General features: G+C 37.7%; 1 pseudogene across 1 annotated transcript; it reads left to right on the forward strand.

Annotated features, from left to right (window-relative positions):
• The first annotated feature begins 206 nt into the window (after window positions 1–206).
• Window positions 207–5,351, forward strand: LOC146514491 (uncharacterized; annotated as a pseudogene). Its single transcript, XR_014875162.1, has 6 exons — window positions 207–2,644; window positions 2,937–3,085; window positions 3,191–3,279; window positions 3,450–3,757; window positions 4,446–4,653; window positions 4,735–5,351. The product of XR_014875162.1 is annotated as an uncharacterized LOC146514491 (transcript).
• Window positions 5,352–20,982: the final 15,631 nt, after the last annotated feature.

Raw genomic sequence — 20,982 nt, forward strand, 5'->3', positions numbered from 1 at the left:
AGATTAACAATGTATTATAACTATATTAACTAAATAAAGAAAATATTTAGTTATTGTTTGTTTTCCATAATCCTTTCCTCATTACTTTCAACAAATAAAACATTTTATAATGTAATGTGGACCAATGTGTGTATGGTGTACTAAAATTCTGAAAATTCTGAAAGAGGATTCATTTTTTATTTCTCAATATGTATGGCATACCAATTAATGGCCATGGCTATACTTAAGCCATATATACTTATGGCTATACTATAAGCATAAGTATCCACAAAGAACAGGCTTAATTTTGACCGTAACATGTGAATACAAAAGTAGGAAATTAAATGAGTAAGAATACACATGCTGAAAATTGAAACAAAATCTGCCCAGCAACATGACATACCAGCGGCGGGAAGGGGGCGCTATCTTTCGCGCCACTGAGACAAAGGAGACAAAGATGGAGGTTACGTGGCCTAATATGTTGTCAGACCTTACAGTAAGTATCATTTACCAGTTTATCTTAATGTACTGAAAATATGCCGGGTTTCTGGAAGAATGTGAATTTATATAAAATATAGGAGTTATGAGTTTAAGTTAATTAAATTAAATGGTAAATGGCCTGCATTTGTATAGCGCTTTACTCAGTCCCAAAGCGCTTTACACTACATTCAGTCATTCACCCATTGGCAATGGCAAGCTACGTTGTAGCCACAGCTGCCCTGGGGCGCACTGACACTGGCGCCACCGGGCCCTCTGACCACCACCAGTAGGCCAACATGGGGCCCAAGGATATTTGGCATGCAGCCAGGAGGCAGCTTGGGATCGAACCACCGACCTTCTGATTAGTGGCTGACCTGCTCTGCCACCTGAGCTACAGCCACCCCTTAACTAACATTAACTATGCCTAGCTAACCCTAATGTAACAGTCTTGCTAACATGTCCTACTCTTAATTTTATTATTAGTTCTTGGCTTTCGTGCCATACTTCATTAGAGTTAATGTGTTTTGGTAGTATTTTTATGTATTACTTTATTCATGTATTTATCTATTTACTTTAATTATGTATTAGAGTAGTCAGAAATTGCTCTTAGAACCAGTGTGGTAGTTGGCTAGCGGCTCCGACAGGCATTATGTTGTCTATGAGCAACGCCTAGGGATGGGTATCGAAAACCGGTTCTTGTTGAGAACCGGTTCCCACTGTTTCAATTCCTTGGAATCGTTTGCCATTTTTGCAAACGATTCCCTTATCGATTTCAGTCGCCCCGAATGACGTCACCACGTTGCGGAGCGTCATTTACCTGGCAGGAAACATGGCGGCTCAAACGCTAAAAAGTTTGGTTATACTTTACGAGAACGGATGACAACAGGGCAACTTGCAATACTTGCAAAGTAGATATTTCATTTAAGGGAGGAAACACTACGAATATGCAAAAGCATTTGCTCACAAAACACGCGATAACCTTAAATGAATGTCGTGTTTTTAATTCCGCTCCGGACTCGTGAATCTCAACCCAGTAGCAGCGGTAACGTTTGCACGTCCTCTCCCGTTAATACGGCAGGTAAATAATCAACTAACAGTGCATATTATTTGCCACAGCAGATGCCCCCGATTTTCGGTAAGTGAATGTGTTTAATTGTAGGCAGGAACATTATTGGATATTCTCGTGTAATTGCTACAGAAGAATATTTATTTTATATTCACAATTTTTTTTCCTGGGGACCCTGTGACACCCCATTGAAGAGCCGTAGGTTGGATCTGTTAAGATCTCACTGTTGGGTTTGTAAGGCCATGTTACTCCTAAATTTCTATCTTGTTCAAAGAGAAGATATAAAACAAAGATCTAAGCTAATTGACCTTAGTGTTCTCCTTTTTTAAAAAAAAAATAATCGATAAGAGAATCGATAAAGAATCGAATCGTTAAACAGAATCGAAAATGGAATCGGAATCGTGAAAATCTTATCAATACCCATCCCTAGCAACGCCAGAGTCAGCACATAACCATAGCAGTGTTGAGTAAAATGACAATATTGTCGTTGAATATAGCAAATGTAGTTATCACCGCGACCATTCGTTTACTAGCACAGAATAGGAATAAAGACTGAGTAACTTTAACATGAAATATACCTCATATTGACAGAGATAATTATTTTTTCAAGCAGTTAAAGCAGTTTTCGCATCTAGTATGATTAACTAAAGTATGTGCACATTCTTTTTTAAGGCTTATTGCTGGAAACATGCTCTGATATAGTTTCTTTTTTATGCAGAACTTCTGAGGAAGTAATAGTGTTATTAAAAACAAACAAACAACAGCAACTTGACCATGCAAATTATCTTACTTATTTAGCCATGTGTTTCATTTTTTCAGCACACATGACAACTTAGAATCTGTCAAAGTCCTTGTAACTACTTTTATAGATGAGAAAGAAATTTGTAAAAAAAAAAAAAAATTCTTATTGTCAGCAGTGCCACAGACATCATAGGTCAAAGCCAAGCTCAGCACATGGACTGTGTGCTTGATAGGTTGCTAAAGTATAACACTGATTTCATGGAATATATTGATGTTGACAGTCAGGTAGACATTAAGGACTTTGATAGATTCCATATCGTCCTGTCAGCCGGAGGGCCACCGATGGAAACCTCTCTTGGGGAGATTAGACAAAATCAGGTACACTTTACATTTCTCCAGTTTCCTAAGTCATGAAATGTGTTTTAACAGTTATTAACTATTAGTCAGGATCAGATTTATTCACCAAGTAGCAACTAGAAGATAAAATCTATTTATTTATTATTCAGAATTTCTTTTAGTCATTGCGTTATAATCACGGTAATTAAGAAACCGCCTTCTTCTGCTGCAGCTTTTTGAGTAAACTCGTGCTTCTATGCTCTGTGGAAATTTGCTGTCATGACTTTGAAGATTATTGCAGAGAGGTAAAGTGTCTGGTGTTGCCTTTACACAGTCTACCATTACCACAGAAGAACAAAGTCAACCCCTGAAGTCACTCAGGAAAGCCCCACAGATTCTTAAGGAGTATGAAACCTGTCAGTGCCATCGAGGAAGCTCCTTGTGAAGACTTGCATTGGGGTTTTTGGTGGAGAGGTGTGGTTAGTAAGTATAGCACTTTACTGTACTTTGTTAAAATTTTGCAATGAATGTTTTCCTTTAAAAATGTTGAAGTGCACAGAAGTAAAAAAGTTTACCTTTGTTTTCCAGTTACCCTCTTAGTGCAGAGAAGCTAACTGTAGCAAAAAGCATCATCACCACTTTTCCATCCCTGAGTGGCAGGACAGGGGGAAGGATTTGTAAGTAAATTTAGCATTTTAATAATGTAAATTCCACTACATACTGTAAATTGCACTTGTTCCCACTTACTGTGTATCGTTTAACCTTTATCTAATTATTTATTAGAGCTTTTTTTCTCAGTTAAAATTGCTCAGCTGTTACCCATATACCTCTGTCCTTTCTAACTAAGGAGCATTATTATGATCCAGTCTCTCATTGTGGATTCCTAGAGACTAAACTGCGCAACCTTAGACGGAATCTCGACCAGGGGCAGAGACGTTGTAAGAAGCGAAAAGTGACAGATGACTGTGGTGAAGACCAGAAGCTCAGGCGAGAGGATGGGAATACCAGCAGCACAGATGAGTGGGTCACCCAAGTTATTGTGGCCCTCAGCTGAGAACCTTCCAATTATCATGTCAGGCATGGAGGAAACATACACCAGTCTCAGAGCCTGGAATATTCGGAGAGTACCCACGGTTTTTGGACATGCCAAGTCTGGTAAGTTGCTTGGTTCCCTGGTAATGGTTTATGTACTCCTTCTCCACTCAGTTGTGTTTTGCATACAAAGTATGTAACAGGAGTCGATACATTTGGAGGTATGTTTATGAGCTCCTAGTGAATATTTTAATAAAAAGTTTTATAACTTCAGAGTTTGATCATTACTCACTGGGCAATGATTACAATGAGCATCACTTTTCACATGGTCCAAAATCTTAGTCGTACCACCAAATGACTATCTAATAGTAGGGACATCAAATGACAATGCAGAAAGTGCTGCTCGTGGAAGTGAAAACCCTACAAAAAAATCACCTAAATCTGTATGAAACTCTGCTTTCAGCAGCACTATTTTCAGCAAAAAAGCTCTACAGGACAAACCGCAGACAGACAAAATAAGAAATTGTCTGCTAGAAAGTTGAACAGCTAAAAAGTCCTAATTTTTTCTCAGGGTCTGATGGGACCCAAATCATAGCTAAAATTAAGGAATAATGGACTTGTATTCAAATACCACTCCAAGTAAATTGTTATGTTTCACTGTGTAGGTAAGCTTGATGTGGAATGGGTAACAGAAATGTGATACTGTAAAGTTTGATTTTAGCCATACAGCTACCAAATGGACAGAATGTACTTTTGATTTAATGTATTTAATGCTTCATTTTAAACTTAAACACTTTTTTCTTTCCATAAGCTGGACTTGGAGTTTGGCAATCTTACAAGAGGAAAGGTGGACCTCTTTTTGTGAAAATGGGAAGCCAGTATCATTCCGAAGCTCAAATCAGTAGCTGCCCTGGAAACAAGAACCCCCCCGCCGTGTGTTAACACACCTACTCCCACCAGTTGGTGCCAGTCGTTACAGCCTTAAATCAGCTATAACGCACTTGGTTGAAGTTCTCACAGTATTTACCTGAGGAAAGCATTTGTCTACACCTCACTGAATACTTCTCTAAAAATCTATCTTTATCTTCCCCATCTCCAAGCCTGGAACAAGTATTGCATCGCTTTGCAGTGATCCTGAAGCATCATCCACAACACACCAACCCCAGCTGATATGCATCGGTGATCTAAAGAGGGCAACCAGGCAGTACAGAGTAACCATTTCTCTGAATGATGGCCTGACGTGTGCTGTGGATAAGCTTTTCAAACTGTACTGGGTATGTAACTTGTCCTATCCAGCACCACTTGGCTCCGTCTTCACCTTCTTTGAGTTTGTCTATGACCTGCCGCTGTCCACCCAAAGGAAAACCAAAGTACTGGAGCTGATTGCACAGATTAAAGGATGCAAGTAAAATGTTCACCTGTCCAAAATGTAGAGAGTCTCTGTTCACAGAGGTGAGAAACCTCATTTGGCATCTTTGTCGAATACCAGGACTCACCATTTTTATGCTTATGCAGTGGAAAGGTCAGACAATATGAACTGATTGGCTGAAATTTTTGATTTTCGTATTTAAACCCAAGGTACAGAATTGTATAACCTGGATGCTATATTCGCCAAAATGTATGTTTTTCTGTTTGCATGCAACTGCACATTTGTTAAATGTTGACAATTTGTTGAAGATGACAATTGTTACCTTTAAAAAATTTATTTCATGTATTGTATGGATTATATCAGAACATATATATATATGGAAAAAATTGAAAAAAGGGCAATCATATATGTATATGATTGCCCTTTTTTCAATTTTGTTTTGACATTTTAATGATCTAGAGAGATAGAAAGCTAATCAGATATGAATTTTGTTTGATTTTGTCAAGTAAAAATTGTGATATAGCTTTGGCTAAAATTGAATTTAAAACATTTTAATTGAAAAGATTCTGACAGCTGTTGTTCATTCAGTTTGTAATGATTTATAATATGCCAAATAAAAAATGGAATTCAATAAATGTATAATATATACCCATCTTTTTTCTTCTTTTTTTTTAAAAAAATTGAAATGTACACATTTTAACACTTCTTTGTGTCAAAATAACACATCCTTGTGTTTACATTTTTTAACACAGAAGATGTGTTAAAGGAGCAGACACATTAATTGTGTTAAAACTGACACATCATGTGTTGTCCCTAATCTGATGCAGCACGTGTTAAAATTTAACACATGATGTGTCAATTTTAACACATCCCTTCTAAGAGTGTACATGACTGATATAGTCACTTAAAAATGGGTAGTGAGACAGACAAGAAGTGGGCTGACTTCATCTACCTACACTGAAGTTATAATATGCCAAAGAATGACATCCAAAAAGTGCCTCTTAAATACTTCACTACATGCTGTTTTTTTATGTGTTGTTTTATGCAGACATCTACATGAGAAGAATGCAAGAGTCCTTCAGCAGGATTACAGTTTACCAGTTAAAACAACAAAATTAAATGGTTTCTGTCACGGGTAGGGAGAGGACTCAGGTGCAGACTGGAATTCAAAGTTAAATACGACAGTTTATTTACACAACACCAAGTGCATGATATATACATGTGGGGGCAGTGGCGATCCCCCAACTCAGGGATTGCCACAACATAACCTAACAGACCTACACCTTAGTTCACTTTGTCCTGGGTTTATTTCGAGGATTTCGCACAACCCAGGATTCAAATCATGAATACATAATGGACTTGGATTTACAACATTATGAATGAAATGTGGTCTACTTGGAAGCAGCAGGGCTCTCCTCCCCTTTCGACGGGTTGTGTGTGAGACTTTAAATCATCAAACTGTAAATTATGAACTTTAAATTGTTATTGATCCCTTTACCCCTGGTCCTAAAGTGTATATTTATTTTCTTACTCTTCTTATATATATTGTTTGTTTAATTGCACTGCTGTAACTGGAGCCTCGTCGTCTCGTCTCTCTATAAACTGGACTGTATGTTGCGGAGATGACAATAAAGTTTACTTTGACTTCAGCAGCGAGCAGGCGCACCGAGCGCTCTCGCGCTCACTTTTCGCGTATAGAATGTCGAAAAAAAACATCGGTGCAAATTATAAGTCGGTATCATAACGTCTCGTGTTTTCGTGTTTGTTGGTTTGTTATTATTTTGTTTTATTTTGCGAGTTGGTTATTAGATGCTGCTCCAGCCAGAGAATCCCCCGCCCTCTCCTCCCTGTGCCACAAGCAGCAGGCGCACCTCGCAAACGGAGGGCGCCCTTACTCCCAGCAAATGGGCGGCAGAAAACCGATTGGCGCCTATGCCATTCCCAATATGCGCTGGCATGATTTCGGGGCAGCATGGGTACGAGCAATTTTTTTTTATTTTTAGTTTTTGCCCATGCGCGTGATGCCGCCCCGGGCAACCGCCCGTGTCACCCGTATCAAAAACCGCTACTGTGTGGGGAAAATGATCCAGGGGTCCAGGGAGTCCAGGGGTGATTCGGGAAAGGTCCTCTCACACACTTGAACTCCACCACACGAATCCACACACCAACACGCTCGTAATCCAAAGCAGGAAAGTAGGCAGGTCCGGGGAGACTTCACAAAGAGAGACAAATCTCAAAAGGCAAACTCACTCACGAAATATCACGAAAGCTAGAAACTAACACTAACGTGTCTCACGCAATCATCCAGCGATGACAGGATCCCAGCCTTAAATAGCCATGGAGTAATCAGCTGAGCAATTAGAGCCAGGTGCGTGGGCCGTAGTGAGCTCCGCCCAGGCAGAGCGACAAGGGGAGAGAAAACAACCATAACGGGGCCGGTGTTCTGACAAACCATCCTACTTTGGCAAAACGTCCTACCCGTAGGATAATTTTACGGTGTCCTCTGACAAACCATCCTACTTTGGCAAAACGTCCTACCCGTAGGATAATTTTACGCTGCCATATGACAAACTGCCCTACTTTGGCAAAATGTCCTACTGTACATAATTTATGCACATTTCTGCTGCCAAACAATAATTCCAGCACTAATTTAAGTAGGTATGATGGTTTGCCACTTAACTTTGCCCATCAGAGTATGTTTGTAGCTGATATTCATAAAGCCATTACGGTTTGACACTTCTTTTTACCCATTAAAGTGTGCTTGTAGGTCACATTCACAAAGGTAGCATGTTTTGGCACGTGATTTTTCCCGTCAGAATTATGCTTCTTGCTCTTATTAACAAAGGTAGCATGTTTTGGCACGTAATTCTTCCCGTCAGACTATGCTTGTAGTTTTTAATAACAAAGGTAGCATGTTTTGGCACGTAATTTTTCCCGTCAGAATTATGCTTCTTGCGCTTATTAACAAAGGTAGCATGTTTTGGCACGTAATTCTTCCTGTCAGACTATGCTTCTAGTTTATAATAACAAAGGTAGCATGTTTTGGCACGTAATTCTTCCTGTCAGACTATGCTTCTAGTTTATAATAACAAAGGTAGCATGTTTTGGCACGTAATTCTTCCTGTCAGACTATGCTTCTAGTTTATAATAACAAAGGTAGCATGTTTTGGCACGTAATTTTTCCCGTCAGAATTATGCTTCTTGCGCTTATTAACAAAGGTAGCATGTTTTGGCACGTAATTCTTCCTGTCAGACTATGCTTCTAGTTTATAATAACAAAGGTAGCATGTTTTGGCACGTAATTTTTCCCGTCAGAATTATGCTTCTTGCGCTTATTAACAAAGGTAGCATGTTTTGGCACGTAATTCTTCCTGTCAGAATTATGCTTCTTGCGCTTATTAACAAAGGTAGCATGTTTTGGCACGTAATTCCTCCTGTCAGACTATGCTTCTAGTTTATAATAACAAAGGTAGCATGTTTTGGCACGTAATTCTTCCTGTCAGAATTATGCTTCTTGCGCTTATTAACAAAGGTAGCATGTTTTGGCACGTAATTTTTCCCGTCAGAATTATGCTTCTTGCTCTTATTAACAAAGGTAGCATGTTTTGGCACGTAATTCCTCCTGTCAGACTATGCTTCTAGTTTATAATAACAAAGGTAGCATGGTTTGGCACTTGTTTGTAGAAGCAGTCAGCATGCCAAGGTGCTTAAGTTATACAGCTGTCACCATTGAAGTGATTGGAACACCTGACTATATAAACTTTGACAATGAACTCACTCCATTATAGTTACAGTATATATTTACTGAATATATTTACAGATACATATATTTGACATTTATAGATCCAACAGAACACAGGGAGAAAGAACTGAAAAAGAAACAGTGTACAAATTATGCACATTTGTCGCACAGGTAGTTCACCAGGCTGCTGTCATAATGAGCACATCCAAAATGTGCCCATCTGGAACAAAACTCGCACTGCACCTGAAGAGGGAGAACGGGGGGGTGTAAGTGTGTTAACCAACATTATGAATTTGATGAGAAAATAATTACTACAGTGGCTTCCAAAAGTATTCGGCCCCCTTGAACTTTTCCACATTTTGTCAGATTGCATTCACAAACGTGAATCAATTTTATTGGAATTCCACGTGAAAGACCAATGTCTCTACCAGTCTCTAGCTGGTAGAGACATACCCTAAAAGACTGACAGCTGTAATTGCAGATAAAGGTGGTTCTATAAAGTATTGACTCAGGGGGCTGAATAATTACGCACACCCCACTTTTCAGTTATTTATTTGTAAAAATTGTTTGATATCATGTATGATTGTTGTTCCACTTCTCACGTGTACACCACTTTGTATTGGTCTTTCATGTGGAATTCCAATTAAAATTGATTTGTGTTTGTGGCTGTAATGTGACAGAATGTGGAAAAGTTCAAGGGGGCCGAATACTATTGCAAGCTACTGTATATTGCATTTGTGGTTTATTTGTTTTACCATTTCAATCATACTGGACTCAGGATCGGCTTCCAGCATGGAACAAACCACACAGTAGTCATCAGCATTACCTAGAAACACACTGGCGTTCAACCTAACAGTTTTTAAACAAAACTGAAAGTGCTATTGCAATACAAAAGCACATGACTCTACTTACTTTGATGTTCTAGCAGTTCGCAAGCAATTTCAGTGCGGTGCAGCCCAATGGCTTCTGGAGTGGACAGCACCCTAGTAACCTCTCCACTCAGAAGGTAGTGTTCGGCAAACTGTAAAACATGTTACAGTAATTGCAATTGATTAACTTAATTCTAGTTAAATACAATAAATACAATTAAATACAATTGCTTATTAAATACCTTCAACACTAAAACTCCACAACTGCTGGAGTCCATCTGCTTGTTGTGTGGCAGAGTCTCCATTTTCCAATCCACTCGGGACTCTTCCTTTCCTTTCATCTTCAGAAAATTCCTAATAAAAATAAAACAAGTTTTTAAAATGTAGCCAGCATTTAGCTCTAAATAAAAAGAAAAAAAAACCCTCACAAACAAAACAACCCAAAACAGATAATTAATGAATGATGAATACCTCCAGTTACGCATAACTTTCCTTTCATAACAACCTTCATTTCCAAGAGGGTCTAACAGCAGTACAGATTGTGAGGAGATTTTGACAACCTAAAATAAAAATTGTATTTAGTAGAATATGTGTATTACACTCACTTAAGTAAACATAATCAATTGTAAGCATTTTCAAAATAAGAATATGCTGCTAAAAAGAACAGTAAAGCAAAAAGAGAAAAAACACATGAGGTGTGAACATGTACCACAAGGATCCAGTGTGCACCAGAGTTCAGTGGGCACAACCAAATGTCCTCAGCCGGAAACAACATCTGTGGAATATTTTTAAGTTTATAAAGGTTTAGATTTATTTACATAACATACACTATATAACCAATATAACATCTACATTACCTTGCTGACACATTTAAACTTCCCAGAAAACAGAGAGGTTGCAACAACGCAAGACAACTGATACACGGGTTTCTGAAAAATGCAAGATTTTTATTTTTTAAAAGATTACAAAATTGTATAAAATACTTTTGTGAAATAACCGGCATATGTTCTTACTTGCCTTTTGTTTCCTAATGAGGCAGTGCAGGTATGCATCAATGACCTGTTTGGATTAAAAGATTATTTTTACAGACCACCACTAGGACCAAAAATGATTACTTCACTTACCTCATCAGAAAGCCACCCACTGTCCTCCAGTGTGCGAAAAGAAGAGTCATACAATTTGTATGGCCCAACAACTGCCTCCACACGCCCGGTGTCTTTTGCAGCCCAAAGCCACTTCACTAAAAAACAAAATATGATAAGTTTCTTTAGTAATAACAGTTGCCATTTGAAAATCACGGTCAATGGCCAACGGGCCACAAGCAGACAAGGGCCAACGGGCCACAAGCAGACAAGGGCCAACGGGCCAACAAAATAAACATGCCAGAGGGGAGTGGCTTTATGTAAATCAGAAATTAGCCAAAATTGGACCAACAGGTCAAAATTAGCAAGAGGGGAGAAAAAAATAAAACATTCTATCCATTCGACTAGCCAAACTGGCAACAATTGACCAACCGGTCAGAATGAGATTTTTAGCTATGCCACCTTTTTCTTGCGTGCTGGGTTTCTGGGGGGTCACTGGTACAAGCTCTTCTGGTGCTTGGACTGATTTTACCTGAGCTATTTTTGGCGCAAACTGAATGACAGAGGATCTGTTATTTTGCAGCGCTTCATAATGATGCTGAGGACTGCAAGGCCACATCTCAGAAGATGGGCTACTCTCAACAGGTTCAGTTGGAGTTGAGACTTGGACAGGGTGGCTTCTTCTATAGGGTTTAATGTGGTCAATACTGTATAGACTTTTTAAAGTATTTCCCTCAGCATTTTCAGTCTAACACATTTTCCACTGAATTCATCAATTGTGTAGGGACCTGTAAAATCCGGTTCAAGTCTTCCTCCTTTTCGCCCACGTTTCCTCATATTTAGAAGCAGAATTTGATCCCCTACATTGTACACAACATTTTTGTACTTTTTCAGGGCCCGCTTGGCGTATGCAACCTTTTGCTTGTCTTGTGACTTCGCAATGTTTTCTTGTGCAGTTTCATTAACTGCATGTTGTGCTTCACTTTCAGACTGTACATAGTCACTGTACCTTTTGTCGTCTGGCAGAATGATGTTGGAAATCTAAAATTTTGTAGATATTAGCAATTAAAACAAGATGATATCATATTCATAAAGACATTACTGGGTTTTTTTCTTAAATGGTTTCAATTCTTAGTTCTAACATAGAATTTGACAAACACTCACCGGCACTTGAGCAGGCACTTCTGATGGAAATACTGCCTCTCTTCCATACATCAGAAAAAAAGGTGAGTATTTTGTTGTGGTGTGTACTTTTGACCGCAGTGAAAACAGGGTGGGATCTAGATACAGATCCCAGTTATTCTGCTGGTCATTCACCATTTTTCGGAGGGCTCTAAATGCAGGCATAGAAATATGTAAAGACAGTAATGAAAGTTTAATTAGAAGTAAAGAAATTAATAAATTATTAAGTAACAATTAAGTTTGAATAACATAAGTAATGTTATTAAAAACTGATAGATAAAAATTAGGCATACCTTTTTATGTTGTCATTGGTCTTTTCATCTAGACCATTGGTCTGTGGATGGTATGCTGCTGTGACACTTCTTTCAATTTGCAATAACTTGCAAAGATCAGAGTTGAGCTTCAACAGATAAGGACAAGGTTCTTATACTTCTTATACAAGCACACAAGAAAAAATCTTTGACCCCAGTGAAGTAAAGTTAAAAAACGTAACTGAAAATTATTTAACACTTACTTCATTCACAAACTCTCTGCCTTGGTCTGACAAAATCCTTTTGGGGCAGCCATGTCTATATATAATGGAGCACAAGTGCTGGGCTACCTCAGATGCAGATTTTGTTTTTAATGGGAAAGCTTCGACCCATTTTGAAAAGTAGTCAGTTGCAGTAAGTATATACTGGAAGCCGCTTGAAGTTTTAGGAAGAGGTCCAGTAAGATCTATACCAATAAGTTCCCACACTTCAGACACCTATCAAGGACAAATTAATAATTTGAATAACAATTTGTATAATGTACACATTAACATTGATGGTTAAAATTAGTTAACCCTCCTGCCTTTATGAATATGAGCTACAAGCATAGTTTGATGGGTAAACGTGGCATAATATTTACCTGAATACACTGCAACGGTTGCACAGCAGTCAGTGGTTTCCCAACTTTTTGACATTGGTCACATTCCAGAATCTTTAAGGTAAAAATATTTATGGAGTTCACGTAAATGTTCAACATTCTCATTTGTGAAAAAAAAACAAACAAAACACTTAATGACATATTCTCTAACGAACAAACAATTTAGCAACAATACTTTGTGTGCATCTTCAAATCTCTGCCAGGCCTACAGGTTATTACTGTAATATCACTAATTAACCATATTTATTTATATTTTACAAGTGTACAGTTTCTCTTTTAACTGATATCAAAAAAATTATCTTAGCTTATTTTAAACACTATTTAACAACAGTACAAACAGTTAATACATACCCATGTTTTAATGTCAACTGTCATACCAAACCAGTAAAATCTGGAACACACTGCATTTAGCGTTTTGTGTGTGCCAGTGTGTCCTCCAATTGGAGATGAATGAAACTCATGAAATATCTTCCTGGCATCATCCATGGTTTTTACTACTCTTCTTGTTCCAACAAAGAGTTCTCCATCTGCAGTAAAACAATATATATTTAGAAATTAATTTAACCACATATATGAGTTGTTAGTATTAACAATAAATTACTGACCCTTTTGTTTGAATTTTGAGGCATATCTTCTGAGGTTTTGCCTCTGAGCCTTGTCATATCCTGAAGGGTAGGAGCCCGCAGAAATGAACGCGTAAATCTCTTCCCACTTCTTCTCCATATCTACGAATGTAAGCAAACATTTTCTTATGAGCTTCAATATGTGCAGTTAACAATGCAAATAATTTAACTTATTAAATAACGACATTACCGAAACAGCCTTAAAACACCGAAGCTGCGGACTCAAAAGTGTTGTGCAAATACCACGTGTCCAGTAACTTGACAGCAGACTTCACCGAAGCTGCAAATTCGACAGTTGTGCAGAAAGCAGATAGCGACTTCACTTTAATATTGACAAACAATCACAAAGGCTTAAAAAAAATCAAGTATCAACGTCAATAAAAAGTACTAATGCTTACTACTTACCTATTCTCCTGCAAATATGACAACGGGGTAGCGTAAAATCACAGCCGGATACGCTTAGCTTGCCTTTTTGTGTTGTGCGCATGCGCGCACATGCTCAGGAACAACGGGTAGGACGGTTTGCGGGGTAGGAGAAATTCCCAGAACACCGGCTGGGCAGACACAGGGACCATGACAGTTACCTTGAATTCTGTGGGTGACTTTATGTTTTTTCATAGTTAAGTGTATCCTTTGATGAAGTAAGCACAGACTTCATCCAACATTTATTGTGGCTGTCACAAAGACACATTTGCATCGCTTAACTCAGGAAGGCAAAGTAGTAAGGTAACTAATTAGAGCCTCTGGTTATAAAAACAAACTAACTAACTAACAAACAAACAAACAAACAAACACAAAAACAATGGGACAAAAAACAACTTGCAAACATGGAAATACCAAAATCAAATTTAGAAAAACTGTCTGTACCCTCTTTTATTCATAACCTCACTGCCTTCTTCTCTAACTTTTCTAAATCTGTCTTTTTCCTCATTTTTTTTCAGCATTATTTTTCCTTTTTTTTACACTTTCCTTCTTCAGTCTTATTTCCTTTGAATGCAAACACAGCTCTCCTGATGGCAAAAGCAGCACCGTTATCAATTACTCCCTGTCTCCTGCAGCAAAAACCTCTCTGCAGACACAGCACATTTCCCTGGCCTAGAGAGAGAATGAAAGTGGGAAGAGGAGTTGAAAAAAAAAGAGGGGCGAAGTTAAGAGACAGAGAGACTGAGTAAAAAGAGAAGGAGCACAGGGGAAAAGAGAAAGAGGTAGGTGGGCACATACAGTGAAGGGGTAAAAATGATCCGGACAGCACAAAACATTAGAAGATTATGGTAGGCTGTGAGATGAAGGGAGCACTTGCACCTTATGGCTTAATATAGATAGATAGATAAAACTTTATTAATCCCTCGGGTAGGTTCCTCTGGGAAATTTGTTTTCCAAAAAGCACAGCACCGACAGAAGTTACAGAGTTAAGAATATTATATATATATATATATATATATATATATATATATACACACACATATATAAATACAAAGACATATATAGATAAAATATACAAAGGGGATAAATAGAATAAATAGGAATAAAAATAAAAATAAAAATAAAAATACAAGTGAATTGCACATTTCAAGTATGGAGTCTATTGCACTGCTGATTATTAACAAAAAGTATTGCACAAAAGGTATTGCACAGTGAAGTGAAGAGGCACTACAGCTTAGTTGTTCCCCCCTCCTTTGTCCTCCTGTTTCCCCTCCCTCTCCCCTCCAGTGAGGAGTTAAACAGTTTGATGGCGTGTGGGACAAAGGAGTTTTTAAGTCTGTTGGTTCTTGTCTTTGGGAGAAGCAACCTGTCACTGAACAGACTCCTCTGGTTGTTTATGGCCGTGTGCAGAGGATGCCCAGCATTGTCCATAATGTCCAGCAGTTTCTTTAGTGTCCTTTTCTCTGCCACTGTCACCAGAGTGTCCAGCTTCATGCCGACCACAGAGCCAGCCTTCCTGATCAGTTTCTCCAGCCTGGATGAGTCCTTCTTTGCTGTGCTGCTCCCCAGCACACCACATAATATATCATGACAGCCTGCTGTGTGTACGTGTGTGTGTAGGATGGCCTAATTTGACCTGTGTAGCTAGTACACTCAAAGATACACAGTATGAAAGAAGATAGCAGCAGGATATCAGGATATGCAGGTTTCTAAGCAATGATATTGGCATAGAAATCAAAACACTGCAGAGTAAATAAAAAATAATAAACATTGACAGTAACATATACTGGAATTGTTTGCTTTGCAACAATCCCACTAACTGCATTTTTGACATATAGTGCAAATTAAAAGAGTAATGTCCCATTCTTTTCCGATGTAGGATTCTAGCTGCTCAACAGTCCAGGGTCTGCTTTCATCTTCAAATGTTTTTAATTAGTGAAAGTCTGGAAAGGCAGGCAGGTTCAGCACCCAGATTCTTCTACTATGAAGCCATGCTGTTGTAATAGATGCCGTATGTAGTTTAACATTGTATTGCTGACAAATACAAGGCTTTCCCTGAAAAAGACATCTGGATTGGAGCATATGTTGCTCTCAAACTTGTATGTACCATTTATCACTGATGGGGCCTTTCCAGATGTGCAAGCTACCAATGCACTCCCATATCAGATGCAGGCTTTTGAATTTAGAAATGATAACAGGCTGGATGGTTCCTCTACTCTTTAGTCCAGAGGATATGGCCTCCATATCCACAGAACAGTTTTACACTTAGCTTAAGTCCATTTTAAATGAGCGTTGGCCCAAAGAAGACAACTGCATTTCTGGATCATGTTGAAAGCTGCGTTAGTAGATGACATGGTTCACAATAATTTCTGGAAGTGTTCCTGAGCCCATGCAGTGATTTCCATGATGAATCATTCCTGCTTTTAGTGCAGTTCTAGCTGATCACATACAAATTCCAAGCAGCCAGTATTGATTTTTGGCTTTGTCCATTAAGCAAAAAGCTTTCTCTAGATTATCTGAATCTTTAGATGATGAGATACTCAAAATCTTTGCAGTTATATTTTGAGAAACACAATATGCAGATTGGTGAACATCTGCCCATATTTACTTCTGAGAAACTCTGCTTTTCTAAGAGCCTCTTTTTATACCCAGTCTTGTTACTGACTTGTTATTACCACTTACTTTCCCGGCCTTTTATGTCCCCTTATTTGCATTCTGTTTTCATTTACATTTAACACAGGATCCTAACTTTTTTGGAACTGGGCTTGTACATTTAGCCATTGTAGGAAAATAATTCAGGGTAGTCATGGGGAGAAAATAGTAATTGTTATATATTTTAGTAAACGTATAAGATAGTTTAAAACTATTAAGAGTAGAAACGACACACTGAAAAAGGTACTAAAACAAAACGTGTGCTGTGTACGTGCTATATGCTTAATAGCCCATAGCTCTGACTCCATTAATAAGTATTGATATTATTTGCATTATTTCCAAGTTTTATGTGATGATGGATCCTCATTTATTAGCTTTTTTAATGTTTTGCATGAAAAATCTGAAACCAAAGAGTAGCCAGGAAGTTTAGCTGGCAAGTGGAGCTGGAGAGTTTAACAAAGTCATTCAAGAAAAACGTTCACACGTTGAAGGAAATTCTGTCTGGATAAAGACTACGTCTTGCTGCTGCACATAGCAATGCAATACACCTCCTCCAGACCTCACATCTCTCTTCTGCCTTTTTCTGTCTCCTCCCGTGGGCTGAGCCAACGCCCAGTTGCTGCAGTGCAGCTCACTTTCCCATTTCAAAAAACTCTCCCCCCTCCTTCTCCTGATCTCTCCCTCACTCTACATCTTTGCCTGTGTCTCTCTGCAGTGAGGCAGCGAGCAACACAAACTGACAGTACAAAAAAGTGGTTTTTGTACAACTAATCATCTTAGAATTGCACTATCCCACGAGCAAAAGCAAAAATTAGTGCACATCTACATTTTGCATAAATGGTGACTCGGTTTATTTTCAAGAAATTCTCAATAAGTTTATTTGAAGGATGTTTGATTTCTCCTTGGATATTGTGTAATGTACATGAACTGTTGTATAGATTTTTTCCCCCATTAATATCTAACACAAATTTTTTTTAAAAAAGGGATGTGGAGTTTTATTTATCTCCAAACACTGCAGCAGACACAAATTTCACTTACATTGATCCTTCCTCCCGGCCTTCATTTCCTCTACCCTTGGTAAACTTAATGACCCAAACAGACTCATCAGATCATCCGATGTCTACTTAATCTGTTAAAAGTTCAAAATGATTTGGGACTTAAATAACTTTAATGACTAACTTTAAACCACTTTGAATGTTGTTATCGCAGAGGCACTGCTGATAAAGTCATAAAGCTGTGTTATTGGAGTGCCACTGCTGAACCTTTGGGAGTAATTGAGAAACATAAGACATATGGCTTAGACTGCATCCTCTACAATGAATGAGGCCATCAGAAAGACTGATTAAAAGTTTGTGCAATTAATTCTTGAAAAGGAAAATATAGAAACATAACACAGAGGAATTCTTTCCCTTAGCTCTAACAATATTCTAAAGTATTATATGCATTTATGAAGCCATGATAATTTCATATTTTATAACTGACACAACATATCCTACTTAGGAGCATGTATATTCTAAATGTCATATATGTAGCTAAGCAGACTTAGTAAGGTCAGCTTAGTTTTATCGAAAAGAGATATATTGTGATAGAAGACTGTGATACATGCTTATATCAATTCTAGATTAGATTACTGCAATTCATTACGCATTTGCCTGAGCTAGCAAAGCTATAGCTAATCCACAATATAGAAACCATACTTTTTTTTAAAACCTGAAAAATAGAGCACATCACTCCCATTTGAGGTTTTCTTCATTGGCTATCTATTAATTTTGGAATTGATTTTAAGACCTTTTTTTAACTTTTAAGACCAAAGCATATTTCAGATCACCTGACACCGTACACCGTTAATTGTGCCCTGAGGTCCTCAGCCAAGGCTCTGCTCATACAATCCTGACTAAGAACTTGGGAGTGATCAAGCTTTTTCTGTCAGGACACCTTCTTTGGAGTAATCTCCCTGAGGAGATCAGATAAGCAAACTCACTTTTATCTTTTAAATCCCTCTTAAAGACATATTTTCATAAGCAGGCTTTTTTCTGTTCATTTGTTTTAAGTTATTTCTATATTGCCTTTCCTGTCCTAATAGTTTTATCACCTTCTCCTAGTGACCATTCTATAGCTGCTTATATTTTACTTTTAATTTTCTTAATTTACCTGTTTAACCTGTTTTTATTATAATTTTCTTTATTTCTTGCTTTTAATCTCCTTGTGCTGACAGTATTTGCCTCCTCTTAAATCTTATATTTGCTGTTTATTTCCTATCTTATTTTGTGAAGCACTTTGTAATTTTTTAAAGGTTCTATATGAATAATTTATTATTATTATTATTATTATTATTATTATTATTATTATTATTATTATTATTATTAATGATATGTTAATTAATATAATATTAATTGTATTAATATATTAATATTAATCAACATAATATTAACATTAATAGTGTTATTATTATTATTATTATTATTATTATTATTATCATGTCTTTGTAATTTTAGTAACGTTGAAACAGACTGTATATGTATCTATTCATATGTGCATTCTTGTTATTGACTGTTTCATTGCTTGGGTTTGGTTTAAGAAATGCATTCTTTTTCTAGCATATCCTATAAATCTCTTGTAGAGTTAACGGTCCCATTGTTTTTGTAGCTTGTGGACATTTTGTCATGTGGCTTTCAATTAAGTCACAACTTGCCCTGCCTTATCTTGTCATGTCCTATCATACCCCACTCCATCAAACCACATCCATTCCTATCACTTTGTGCCACGTCACAGCATGCATGACATTATATGTAGCTTTTACAGCTGCAAGAAAGACAAACCCACACTTTCTGTACTTTGCCACTGGACAAGGATCAGACCTCTATATCTAGCTTGTACCTCCTAATCTATGGAACAAGCTATTTGCCATTGCAATTTGCAGAACCACTGCAAAGCAAACACATTTACTGTAATGTAACTCTTGTTAAAAAAAAAAAAAAGAAGAAGCCAGGATCAATAAGCATTGATTGTGATCTGTGCACGTCCTCAGCTCAAGTGCTTGGACTGCTCTCTCAGGCACTGTAATCCAATCCTCGGAAGGTCAGCAAAATTCCCGGCAGGTTGAGGCTGCAGCTCTAGAGTAAACGAGAGACAACATAATCTGTCACTGATCTGTTCTTTCTTCTTTTTTTTCAAAAAAGTAATATATACATTTCAATACATCTCATAATTTCTTTCCCAAAAACTAACAACAGAAACCTTTTGGGAAGGCATGGATATTTCATGGAAAATGTTGTAAATATGGAACCTGCACCATCATCAGTTGCTTCCTGAAAAGGCTTTGACAATGGAAAAATGAGACATTATAACCAATGCAGATCAGCCATGTGTGCAAGTCTACTCATCAGCATTTCAAACGCAAAGACAGAAAGTCTGCATAATTCTTCTCCTGGACAGGAAGCTGGTCTGCAGTACTGTGGAATCTTGGCTTCAACAGGGGTGACTCTGAGATAATTTCTGGATGTCTGCCAAGTGCTTTTCACCCCCGACTACTTTGATTCTCAGAGTGTTTCCAGCATACCCAGCTCCAATGATCAATGGTTCCTAATGGAGGCGCGGTCGTGGATAGCATGAAATTTAAAAAGAACATTTAGCTCTTACACCTTTTTTTCTCCAAAACCATTCTCATTATGGCAGCATAAATGAATTGTACCAATCTAATTTTGATGATCCATCATCATCCCAAGAATATGTTGTCAAGCTTTTGAAACTGTGACTGTACTTTATTCTTCAAAGGAAAACTTTGACATTTTGTTGTCTGTCATTGTCATGGCTGAACGCTAATATGGAAATGAAGTGACATTTGTATAGCACTATTCTACTCTTACTGACCTGATAAATCCCTTACTGTGAAGCCAAATGTAAGCTAAAGTCACCACTAAAGGCACCACTTAATTAACATGGCATATTTCTACTATTCTGTGTCCTAGCAGTAGCTTAATATCTAACAACTTATAAAGGCAGTACTGACCTTCCAATCTAACATTGTGCAAAAACAAAAACGTGCTCCCTAAAAAAAGTTTATATATACCAACTTCAAAAGTACTTTTTGTGGCTTTAATTGTTCATATGTGTTGACATAAACCAGTTTACTGCAGTATAAGATGCTTCAAAGAGTGTCCTGAACTTGATGTATGTATGCAACAAAAAGGGTTCACATAAGCCTTATATTTGAATTCTGATTTAAAAAAAAAAATGTCATTTGCAAAGTTTAGGATCTTTTGTTGCTATAGGATTCTTCCTTTCAAGTCGTGGTTAACACACCATCCCATTGTTCTCTGATGAAGTAACTGAACTGCTGAGCAGGCTATAATTCTGTGTTTTGTTGCACCATGTATCTGCATGCTGTTTCTACCCTGGTGGGCATTATGTATCAGAGCCAGCACAGCAAAAAGCATTGATACTCTTTGCTCTATTGCAGAGATTACTTAATTAATTATTTTATGTATCTTAATATTT

Source organism: Neolamprologus multifasciatus, chromosome 7 (genome assembly GCF_963576455.1).
Source record: "Neolamprologus multifasciatus chromosome 7, fNeoMul1.2, whole genome shotgun sequence".
Classification (NCBI taxonomy): Eukaryota; Metazoa; Chordata; class Actinopteri; order Cichliformes; family Cichlidae; genus Neolamprologus; species Neolamprologus multifasciatus.